Below are 12945 nucleotides of genomic sequence, written 5' to 3'. Positions count from 1 at the left end.
ATGATTTTATTTGAATGCTTTTATGTTTTTTGTGGAAAATGTTGCATTCTGAATGCTAACGCTAAATGCTACGCTAAATGCTACGTTAGCCATCAATACTGTTACACAAATGCTTGTTTTGCAATGGTTGAGAAGCATATTTTGAAAATCTGAGATGACAGTGTTGTTAACAAAAGACTAAGCTTGAGAGCAAATAGATTAATTTCATTTCATTTGCGATTTTCATGAATAGTTAACGTTGCGTTATGGTAATGAGCTTGAGGCTGTAGTCACGATACCGGATCCGGGATGGCTCGAAGCAAGAAGTTAATTAATTGCTGTGAGTTTACATTACAACAGGGTTCAGTGTAGGTATGCCAACTGGAAATAGCAGTAATTAATTCACACTTTTATTATGAGGAGATTAACCCTACTGCCAAGGATGTGCCTCTGGAAGACCAGCAATAACCTGGAGCGACTGCTCAACTCAGAGTCAGTTAGCACTACCAACAAGACCAACAAGACCAACGAGGGCAACGAGGCCAACAAGACCAACGAGGCCAACGAGGCCAACAAGACTAACAAGACCAACAAGGCCAACGAGGCCAACAAGACCAACAAGGCCAACGAGGCCAACAAGACCAACAAGGCCAACGAGGCCAACGAGGCCAACAAGACCAACAAGGCCAACGAGGCCAACAAGACCAACGAGGCCAACAAGGCCAACAAGACTAACAAGACCAACAAGACCAACGAGGCCAACGAGGCCAACAAGACCAACAAGGCCAACAAGACTAACAAGACCAACAAGACCAACGAGGCCAACGAGGCCAACAAGACCAACAAGGCCAACAAGACCAACAAGACCAACGAGGCCAACAAGACCAACAAGAGTAACAAGACCAACAAGACTAACGAGGCCAACGAGACCAACGAGGCCAACGAAGCCAACAAGACTAACAAGACCAACAAGACCAACAAGGCCAACAAGACCAACGAGGCCAACGAGGCCAACGAGGCCAACAAGACCAACAAGACCAACAAGAGTAACAAGACCAACAAGACCAACAAGACCAACAAGACCAACAAGACTAACGAGGCCAACGAGACCAACGAGGCCAACGAAGCCAACAAGACTAACAAGACCAACAAGACCAACAAGGCCAACAAGACCAACGAGGCCAACGAGGCCAACGAGGCCAACAAGACCAACAAGACCAACAAGAGTAACAAGACCAACAAGACCAACGAGGCCAACAAGACTAACAAGACCAACGAGGCCAACAAGACCAACGAGGCCAACGAGGCCAACAAGACCAACAAGACCAACAAGACCAACAAGACTAACAAGACCAACGAGGCCAACAAGACCAACGAGGCCAACGAGGCCAACAAGACCAACAAGACCAACAAGACCAACGAGGCCAACGAGGCCAACGAGGCCAACAAGACTAACAAGACCAACAAGAGTAACAAGACCAACAAGACCAACAAGGCCAACAAGACCAACGAGGCCAACGAGGCCAACGAGGCCAACAAGACTAACAAGACCAACAAGAGTAACAAGACCAACGAGGCCAACGAGGCCAACGAGGCCAACAAGACTAACAAGACCAACAAGACCAACGAGGCCAACAAGACCAACGAGGCCAACGAGGCCAACAAGACTAACAAGACCAACAAGACCAACAAGGCCAACAAGACCAACGAGGCCAACGAGGCCAACGAGGCCAACAAGACTAACAAGACCAACAAGAGTAACAAGACCAACAAGACCAACGAGGCCAACAAGACTAACAAGACCAACAAGGCCAACAAGACCAACGAGGCCAACGAGGCCAACAAGACTAACAAGGCCAACAAGGCCAACAAGACCAACGAGGCCAACGAGGCCAACAAGACTAACAAGACCAACAAGAGTAACAAGACCAACAAGACAAACAAGAGTAACAAGACCAACAAGACCAACGAGGCCAACAAGACTAACAAGACCAACAAGGCCAACAAGGCCAACAAGACCAACGAGGCCAACGAGGCCAACAAGACTAACAAGACCAACGAGGCCAACAAGACTAACAAGACCAACAAGGCCAACAAGACCAACAAGGCCAACAAGACCAACAAGGCCAACAAGACCAACAAGACCAACAAGGCCAACAAGACCAACAAGGCCAACAAGACCAACAAGGCCAACAAGACCAACAAGGCCAACAAGACCAACAAGACCAACAAGACCAACAAGGCCAACAAGACCAACAAGACCAACAAGACCAACAAGACCAACAAGACCAACAAGGCCAACAAGACCAACAAGGCCAACAAGACCAACAAGGCCAACAAGACCAACAAGACCAACAAGGCCAACAAGACCAACAAGGCCAACAAGACCAACAAGACCAACAAGACCAACAAGACCAAAATCTCTAATCTATCTAAACATATTGTAGCTCTTTTCACTCAAACCAGGATGGAGATGAAAGCAGTGCCCAATTCATGAACATCTCTGGGAAAACCACAGTCAAACTAATGGTGGTGCATCCTTCTCGTACACTGACCTACACTCGCTATGGAGCTGTAACACATTAGACTGGTCCAGCCAGGTGGACTGATCACTGGTCAAGGACTAGGCCTGCAGATCATGTCATCATGGGCCTGCTGTGAGCTGTTGTTGGAGCAGAGTGTGAGACCATCTCTGATAGTGAGACCATCTCTGATAGTGCCATCTGGCAGCAGCGTCTCACTCTGTCAAACTCATTATCTTTCCTCAAACCTCTGGGTATGGAGTAAATCAACAGCAGGAGTCATGCAACACAACCAGCGGGATAAGACTCGGACTCATCCACTGAAATACCACCACCAGCATGCACACACACACACAAGAGTGAGTATTAAGTACACACACATATGTGCATGCATGAGCAGAGCACGCACGCACACAGGCGTGCATGGAGGCACACACACACAGGAGTGCATGGAGGCACGCACACACACACACACAAGAGTGAGTATTAAGTATACACACATATGTGCATGCATGAGCAGAGCACGCACGCACACACACACACACACACACACACACACAAGAGTGAGTATTAAGTAAACACACATATGTGCATGCATGAGCACACCACGCACGCACGCACACACACACAAGAGTGAGTATTAAGTAAACACACATATGTGCATGCATGAGCAGAGCACGCACACACACAGGCGTGCATGGAGGCACACACACACAGGAGTGCATGGAGGCACACACACACAGGAGTGCATGGAGGCACACACATACAGGAGTGCATGGAGGCACACACACATAGGAGTGCATGGAGGCACACACACACAGGCGTGCATGGAGATGAGCACGCACGCACGCTCGCACGCACCCCCCCCCCACACAGTCTTATGTAACTTGTCAGGGGGTGTACAGGTAAAACACACAGTATAGATCCTGTCACAGAGACAGTGTCTACCAGGAGGCTCTCTCAGATAACACCTGAATGAATGGCTGTATCTGGTGGCTGCCATTTTCTATCAAATGCATTGAAATACATTAAAGGCAAGACATGGGAGGAGGAATTGTAGGGTGAACACTGGGGAAATATGCTGATTGGATAGTAGTTCTAGGACTAGACAGGACTCCAGACAGAACAGGACACAGCTTCCAGAGTACTGGCATGTGAGAGACTGACTCATCATCTCTCAGAGATGTAGTCTATGTGTGCTATGTTGTCTGAGCTGATCATCACCAAATATCTGCCTAAATACCAGACTCACTCATGGTAGATTAACAGATTAACACGCATATTAATCAACGTACATATCAGATCCAGGTCAACATGCTTATGTAAAGCAAATACACAAAGGAGGTTAGGAGCCTCCTACCATCAAATATGTTTATAAATTCAGTGTGAATATTAAAACGAATGGGTATACATGTTAAAGATAAACTCATGAACACGCTCTTCTACCGTAGAAACAGAACACTGGCTTAAACCAACCATCACAACAGTGAGTGATCCTCTAAACACACTCTTCTACCGTAGAAACAGAACTCTGGCTTAAACCAACCGTCACAACAGTGAGTGATCCTCTAAACACACTCTTCTACCGTAGAAACAGAACACTGGCTTAAACCAACCGTCACAACAGTGAGTGATCCTCTAAACACACTCTTCTACCGTAGAAACAGAACACTGGCTTAAACCAACCGTCACAACAGTGAGTGATCCTCTAAACACACTCTTCTACCGTAGAAACAGAACTCTGGCTTAAACCAACCGTCACAACAGTGAGTGATCCTCTAAACACACTCTTCTACCGTAGAAACAGAACACTGGCTTAAACCAACCGTCACAACAGTGAGTGATCCTCTAAACACACTCTTCTACCGTAGAAACAGAACTCTGGCTTAAACCAACCGTCACAACAGTGAGTGATCCTCTAAACACACTCTTCTACCGTAGAAACAGAACTCTGGCTTAAACCAACCGTCACAACAGTGAGTGATCCTCTAAACACACTCTTCTACCGTAGAAACAGAACTCTGGCTTAAACCAACCATCACAACAGTGAGTGATCCTCTAAACACACTCTTCTACCGTAGAAACAGAACTCTGGCTTAAACCAACCGTCACAACAGTGAGTGATCCTCTAAACACACTCTTCTACCGTAGAAACAGAACTCTGGCTTAAACCAACCGTCACAACAGCGAGTGATCCTCTAAACACACTCTTCTACCGTAGAAACAGAACTCTGGCTTAAACCAACCATCACAACAGTGAGTGATCCTCTAAACACACTCTTCTACCGTAGAAACAGAACTCTGGCTTAAACCAACCGTCACAACAGTGAGTGATCCTCTAAACACACTCTTCTACCGTAGAAACAGAACTCTGGCTTAAACCAACCGTCACAACAGCGAGTGATCCTCTAAACACATTCCTCTTTCTTTCTCTCACTCACCGGGTGTCCCCTCCTCCCTGTCGGACCTCATGTCCTCCTCCTCCTCCACAGTACAGGCTACGCTGGGCTCCACGGTCAGTGCTGGTGTGTGTTCTCATAGCCGAGGAACCCAACACAGACAGACACCATTCAGAAATACACCGTAGCACAGCAGCCTCTCTCTCAGCCACTCGCAGCTCTGGTCATTAGGTCCACCCGGCCAGGTTACTAGGAAGAGTTCCCCTGAGTGTGTGAGTGAGCCTGTTTTCTCTAGCTATCTCCCTCTCTGTCATTTGCAGGTTCTATCTCTCAACCCCTCTCTCTCTCCCCCACCCTTTTCTCTACCTGTTCTGGTAAACGCCCAGAGGCAGTTTCTATTCCAAACCGCTCTCACCCCTCCTCTTTTTAACCCTTCCCAGCTCTCTCTCTGGAATCTATCTAGCTCTCTCTGGAATCTATCTAGCTCTCTTGGGAATATCTATCTATCTATCTATCTATCTATCTATCTATCTATCTATCTATCTATCTATCTATCTATCTATCTATCTATCTATCTCTCTCTCTCTCTCTCTCTCTCTCTCTCTCTCTCTCTCTCTCTCTCTCTCTCTCTCTCTCTCTCTCTCTCTCTCTCTCTCTCTCTCTCTCTCTCTCTCTCTCTCTCTCTCTCTCTCTCTCTCTCTCTCTCTCTCTCTCTCTCTCTCTCTCTCTCTCTCGTGGAGGAGGGAGGGCCCTACCTGTAGGTGGTAGGACAGGTGAGTCACTGTTATAGCACTCCTACTCCACCTGATGGCAGAGAGTTGAATGCCACACTGTCCGTACAGTACAGGACTTACTATATACCAACTATATACTATATACTTCCTATATACTATACTAACATAACATCTCACTTACTGTACAGAGAACAATACACCTGTAAGGACTGTACTTGCATGTGAAAATAAAACTTGAAACTTGAGACATACAGTACTTCCTGGTCACAAATGAAAGTACATCAAAACAATTCCACACACATCACTGGGGTTGTTAGTGTGAGAACGCAACCCAGGAAGTGCTGGTGTTTTCTTCCAGTCCCAGGGCCCATGAAAGGGACAGCAGGTGCAGTCAGGTAGAGGAATAGAGATAAGCCCAGCATTGGTTAAAGGAAGTGTAAACAAGACACTGGGGGGGGATTCATTTCAGAGTTAAATCTGACTTCCTGCTGGCTATTTTTACTCCTGAAACATTGTAGCTTAGTACTAACGTGTACAGGTTGTATAAACTGAAAGTGTTGTAGTATTATGTATTACTGTATTAGTAATACATAAACTTGCAACTAAAAATGTAACATGCATATTTTTTCCATCCGCAAATGGATTTAGATATTTCTTATGATTCTGTCACAGAATTTCATTGCTTGGCTACCACAAACCTAATATAGTGCTATTTTCTAGTGCTAAGCCTGTACAGAATAATTATGTCTCAAACATAGAATACATATGTGCATATTTAGACTTATGTGTGGGAGAGAGTGTGTCACCTATTGCTATTGTAGTAATGAGCACAAGTCAGCCATCTATCCTGCTGATGCTCCAATGTGTGTGTTTCATCTTTCAACATGGCCCAAACATCACAGACATTTTAGCCAGATGCTTGTCAACTGATGCAATGGATCTGTCACTCACTCACTCACTCACTCACTCACTCACTCACTCACTCACTCACTCACTCACTCACTCACTCACTCACTCACTCACTCACTCACTCACTCACTCACTCACTCACTCACTCACTCACTCACTCACTCACTCGCTCGCTCGCTGGCTGGCTGGCTGGCTGGCTGGCTGGCTGGCTGGCTGGCTGGCTGGCTGGCTGGCTGGCTGGCTGGCTGGCTGGCTGGCTGGCTGGCTGGCTGATTCACTGACTGCTCAAGAATCACAGTCATGTGTCATTCTCATTCTCATTCATCTAACGCCCATTCAGGGTTGTGAGTGTGACAAGAGTTTACTTGTTTCAGCCTTGGTTTCAGTGTAGCTGGAATCAATTGACTGATATTTTTACTTACAGTTACCCTTCTCATGGTACTGCTCTTTTGTCTTCATACTCTCAGTCCTCTATCCTGTCTTTCCACCCCTCATACAGCTATCCTTGATGTCATAACTAAACACATTGAACGTGGACTACAGGAAAAGGTGGTCCGAACAGGCCCCCGTTAACATCGACTGGGCTGTGGTGGAGCAGGTCGAGAGCTTCAAGTTCCTTGGTGTCCACATCACCAACAAACTATCATGGTCCAAACATACCAAGACAGTCGTGAAGAGGGCACAACAAAACCTTTCCCCCCTCAGGAGACTGAAAAGATTTGGCATGGGCCCCCAGATTCTCAAAAGGTTTTACAGCTGTACCACAGAGAGCACTGGATGCATCACCGCTTGGTATGGCAACTGCTCGACATCTGACCGCAAGAAGCTACAGAGGGTAGTGCGAACGACTCAGTACATCACTGGGGCAAAGCTTCCTGCCATCCAGGACCTACATACAGTTGAAGTCGGAGGTTTACATACAACTTAGCCAAATACATCTAAACTCAGTTTTTCACAATTCCTGACATTTATTCCTAGTAAAAAGTCCCTGTTTTAGGCCAGCTTTTATTTCTTTCATCACATTCCCAGTGGGTCAGAAGTTTACATACACTTAATTAATATTTGGTAGCATTGCCTTTCAATTGTTTAACTTGGGTCAAACGTTTCGGGTAGCCTTCCACAAGCTTCCCACAATAAGTTGGGTGAATTTTGGTCAATTCCTCTTGACAGAGTTGGTGTAACTGAGTCAGGGTTGTAGTCCTCCTTGCTCGCATACGCTTTTTCAGTTCTGCCCACAAATTCTCTACAAGATTGAGACATAACGATGGTCATTCATCAGACCAGAGGACATTTCTCCAAAACAGTACGATCTTTGTCCCCATGTGCAGTTGCAAACCGTAGTCTGGCTTTTTTATGGCGGTTTTGTCGATATAGGACTCATTTTACTGTGGATATAGATACTTTGTAAATGTTTCCTCCAGCATCTTCACAAGGTCCTTTGCTGTTGTTCTTGGATTGATTTGCAATATTCGCACCGAAGTTCATTCATCTGCCTGCGTGGTCCCATTGTGTTTATACTTGCAAACTATTGTTTGTACATTTGGAAATTGCTCCCAAGGATGAACCAGACTTGTGGAGGTCTACACATTTTTTTCTGAGGTCTTGGCTGATTTCTTTTGATTTTCCCATGATGTCAAGCAAAGAGGCACTGACTTTGAAGGTAGGCCTTCAAATACATCTACAGGTACACCTCCAGTTGACTCAAATGATATCAATTAGCCTATCAGAAGCTTCTAAAGCCATGACATAATTTTCTGGAATTTTCCAAGTTGTATAAAGGCACAGTCAGTTTGGTGTATGTAAACTTCTGACCCACTGGATATGTGATACAGTGAACTATAAGTGAAATAATCTGTCTGTAAACAATTGTTGGAAAAAGTAATGTCCTAACCGACTTGCCAGAACTATAGTTTGTTAACAATAAATTTGTGGAGTCGTTGAAAAACAAGTTTTAATGCCTCCAACATAAGTGGATGTACATTTCTGACTTCAACTGTACTGTAATAGGCGGTGTCAGACACTCCAGTCACCCAAGTTGTAGACTGTTTTCTCTTCTACCGCACAGCAAGCGGTACCGGAGCGCCAAGTCTCAGACCAAAAGGCTCCTCAACAGCTACCCCCAAGCCATTAGACTGCTGAAGTCAGCAATTCCTACCCCCCCTGTACACTGCTGCTACTCACTGTTTGTTTGTTACCTATGCATAGTCACTTTGATTTGATTTGCATTGGTGTTTGTTATTGGTTGGTTGTCCAATGGTTGTCCTTTTCTTGTGGCAACATGTCACAAATCTTGCTGCTGTATTTGGTCAATAACAAAAGTTTATCTCAATATTTGTTATATACCCTTTGTTGGCAATGACAGAGGTCAAACGTTTTCTGTAAGTCTTCACACACTGTTGCTGGTATTTTGGCCCATTCCTCCATGCAGATCTCCTCTAGAGCAGTGATGTTTTGGGGCTGTTGCTGGGCAACACAGACTTTCAACTCCCTCCAAAGATGTTCTATGGGGTTGAGATCTGGAGACCGGAGACTGGCTAGGCCACTCCAGGACCTTGAAATGCTTCTTATGAAGCCACTCCTTCGTTGCCCAGGCGGTGTGTTTGGGATCATTGTCATGCTGAAAGACCCAGCCAAGTTTCATCTTCAATGCCCTTGCTGATGGAAGGAGGTTTTCACTCAAAATCTCACGATACATGGCCCCATTCATTCTTTCCTTTACACGGATCAGTCGTCCTGGTTCCTTTGCAGAAAAACAGCCCCAAAGCATGATGTTTCCACGCCCATGCTTCACAGTAGGTATGGTGTTCTTTGGATGCAACTCAGCATTCTTTGTCCTCCAAACACGACGAGTTGAGTTTTTACCAAAAAGTTATATTTTGGTTTCATCTGACCATATGACATTCTCCCAATCTTCTTCTGGATCATCCAAATGCTCTCTAGCAAACTTCAGACGGGCCTGGACATGTACTGGCTTAAGCAGAGGGACACGTCTGGCACTGCAGGATTTGAGTCCCTGGCGGCGTAGTGTGTTACTGATGGTAGGCTTTGTTACTTTGGTCCCAGCTCTCTGCAGGTCATTCACTAGGTCCCCCCGTGTGGTTCTGGGATTTTTGCTCACCGTTCTTGTGATAATTTTGACCCCACGGGGTGAGATCTTGCGTGGAGCCCCAGATCGAGGGAGATTATCAGTGGTCTTGTATGTCTTCCATTTCCTAATAATTGCTCCCACAGTTGATTTCTTCAAACCAAGCTGCTTACCTATTGCAGATTCAGTCTTCTCAGCCTGGTGCAGGTCTACAATTTTGTTTCTGGTGTCCTTTGACAGCTCTTTGGTCTTGGCCATAGTGGAGTGTGGAGTGTGACTGTTTGAGGTTGTGGACAGGTGTCTTTTATACTGATAACAAGTTCAAACAGGCGCCAAACAGGTTAGAAATGGCAAGGTAACAAGTGGAGGACAAGAGGAGTCTTAAAGAAGAAGTTACAGGTCTGTGAGAGACAGAAATCTAGCTTGTTTGTAGGTGACCAAATACTTATTTTCCACCATAATTTGCAAATAAATTAATTAAAAATCCTACATTGTGATTTTCTGGATTTCTTTTTCTCATTTTGTCTGTCATAGTTGAAGTGTACCTATGATGAAAATTACAGGCCTCTCTCATCTTTTTAAGTGGGAGAACTTGCACAATTGGTGGCTGACTAAATAGTTTTTTGCCCCACTGTATACAGACCACACATTCCAAATGGCTTAAACTCTTTAGCATCATCCTCAGCTCTGGAATCTTCCCCAATATTCGGAACCAAGGACTGATAACCACAATCCACAAAAGTGGAGACAAATTGGACCCTAATAACTACCGTGGGAAATGCATCTCTCAACCTTGGGTAAATCCTCTGCATTATCATTAACATCAGACCAGTACATTTCCTCAGTGAAAACAATTTACTGAGCAAATGTCATATTGGCTTTATACCAAATTACCGTACGACAGATCACATACTCAACCTGCAAACCCTAAGTGACAAACAAACAAACCAAAGACAAGGTCTTCTCATGCTTTGTTAACTTCACAAAATATTTGGATTAATAGTGGCATGAGGGTCTGCTATACAAATTGATGAAAAGTGTGGTTTGAGGAAAAACATACGACATTATAAAATCCATGTACATTTATTTAACTAGGCAAGTCAGTTAAGAACAAATTCTTATTTTCAATGGCAGCCCAGGAACAGTGGGTTAACTGCCTTGTTCAGGGGCAGAACGACAGAATATTTGCTTGTCAGGACAGGGATTTGATCTTGCAATATTGCAGTTACTAGTACAATGCTCTGACCACTAGGCTACCTGCCTCCCCAAAACATAAACAACAAGTGTGAGGTTAGAAATGGCAAAAAAATACATTTTGAATAGATATGCAATACTTCACTAGATCACTCTAAAACTTTGCACATACAGTGCTGCTATCTTAGGTGCCAAAGTTTAAATTGCGCCTGGGCTCGAATAATTCATTATGACCTTTCTCTTGCATTTCAAAGATGATGGTACAAAAAAAATTCCCATTTCCACAAACTTCAAAGTGTTTCCTTTCAAATGGTATCACAAATATGCATATCCTTAGTTCAGGTCCTGAGGTACAGGCTATTAGATTTGGGTATGTCATTTTAGGCAGACATTTAAAAAAAGGGTCCGATCCTTAAGAGATTAATTTTGGGTCAATCACAGTGGTCAGGTATTCTGCCAGTGTGTACTCTCTGTTTAGGGCCAAAAAACATTCTAGTTTGCTCTGTTTTTTGGTAATTCTTTCCAATGGTCTAATTGTGTTGCTGTCCTGGGGCTTTATGGGGTCCGTTGGTGTTTGTGAACAGAGCCCCAGGACCAGCTTGCTTAGGGGACTCTTCTCCAGGTCCATCTCTGTAGGTGATGGCTTTGTTATGGAAGGTTTGGGAATCTCTTCCTTTTAGGTGGTTGTAGAATTTACAAGCTGGACTTTGGTAATTAGCCGGTTTAAGCATAATCCTGCTCTGCATGCATTATTTGGTGTTTTACGTTGTACACTGAGGATATTTTTGCTAAATTCTGTATGCAGAGTCTCAATTTGGTGTTTGTCTCATTTTGTGAATTCTTGGTTGGTGAGTGGACCCCAGACCTCACAACCAATGGAAATGGGTTCTATAACTGATAACTGTCAAGTTTGATGTTCTTTTTGACGGCGTAGAAGACCCTTCTTGCCTTGTCTCTCAGATCGTTCATAGCTTTGTGGAAGTTACCTGTGGCGCTGATGTTTAGGCCGAGGTATGTATCGTTTTTAGTGGGTAATGGTGTCTAGATGGAATTTGTTTTGTGGTCCTGGCAACTGGACCTTTTTTGGAACACCATTATTTCTGACTTACTGAGATTCTGCCCATATCTGACAGAATCTGTGCAGAACATCTAGGTTCTGCTGTAGGCCCTCCTTGGTTGGGGACAGAAGCACCACATCATCAGCAAACAGTAGACATTTGACTTCAGATTCTAGTAGGGTGAGGCTGGGTGCTGCAGACTTTTCTAGTGCCCTCGCCAATTTGTTGATATATATGTTGAAGAGGGTGGGGCTCTCCCTCTCTCTCCTGCACCCCCCCCCTCCCTCTCTCGCTTCCTCGCTCGCTCCCTCCCTCCCTCCCTCTCATTCTCTTCCCTATCTTATTCTCGCTCCCTTCCTCTCCCCCTCCATTTCTCTCCCTCTCCTCCTCCCTCTCTTTCTCTGCTCCCCCTGTCCTCCAGCTGCACCAGATGATTGGTCACTCTGCATTATAAGCACATGAGAGTGTTGATGGAGAGCTGAGAAAGACAGGCATTAAGATATTAATAATTGCCCTGGGAGGGGAAGAAGGGAGGGAAGGAGTGAGAGATGAAGGAGTGACTCAGATAGATACTACCTCTGTTCAGGGCTGATTGAAGTGTCATGAGGCTCATTTAATGACCTGAGAGTGTACTTCTGCTGCTTGAAGGGGCAGTATTCCATGAAATGATTACACTTACAATTGTGGGGGACACTCTTCTGGCTTTCTGGCAGCGTGATAAAGAATAATGGGTATCATTAAGTAGGAGAAAATGAAATGCCCACAAGACTTATATATTGACCAATAAGCTTCAGGTGATCAATACTCTTTATGACAATCCTCCACAGTATCATTATTGATCATCCAGATCACAACTAAGAGAGAGAGCCTTTATTCAGAAAGTTCTTTAGAGGGAAAATTAGATGCCATTTACCTCAAAATGAAGACTGTCATTAGAGCATAAAATGGCCAAAACCACAATACAACAAAGACGAACATCAATAGTAGTCTTCTCTATTCAGATGCTACAACAATAGAATGTAAAGAGGTTACATCTGCCCCTCTCACCCCATTCAGCTCTGCTAT

General features: G+C 44.8%; 1 protein-coding gene across 3 annotated transcripts in view; it reads right to left on the bottom strand.

Annotated features, from left to right (window-relative positions):
• LOC124002919 (kazrin-like) overlaps window positions 1-12945 on the bottom strand; it is a 295116-nt gene that overhangs the window by 44379 nt on the left and 237792 nt on the right. The gene's annotated exons all lie outside the window — the stretch shown is intronic.

The sequence above is a fragment of the Oncorhynchus gorbuscha genome, linkage group LG18 (genome assembly GCF_021184085.1).
Source record: "Oncorhynchus gorbuscha isolate QuinsamMale2020 ecotype Even-year linkage group LG18, OgorEven_v1.0, whole genome shotgun sequence".
Classification (NCBI taxonomy): domain Eukaryota; kingdom Metazoa; phylum Chordata; class Actinopteri; order Salmoniformes; family Salmonidae; genus Oncorhynchus; species Oncorhynchus gorbuscha.
This window is presented reverse-complemented; position numbering and strand designations above follow the sequence as displayed.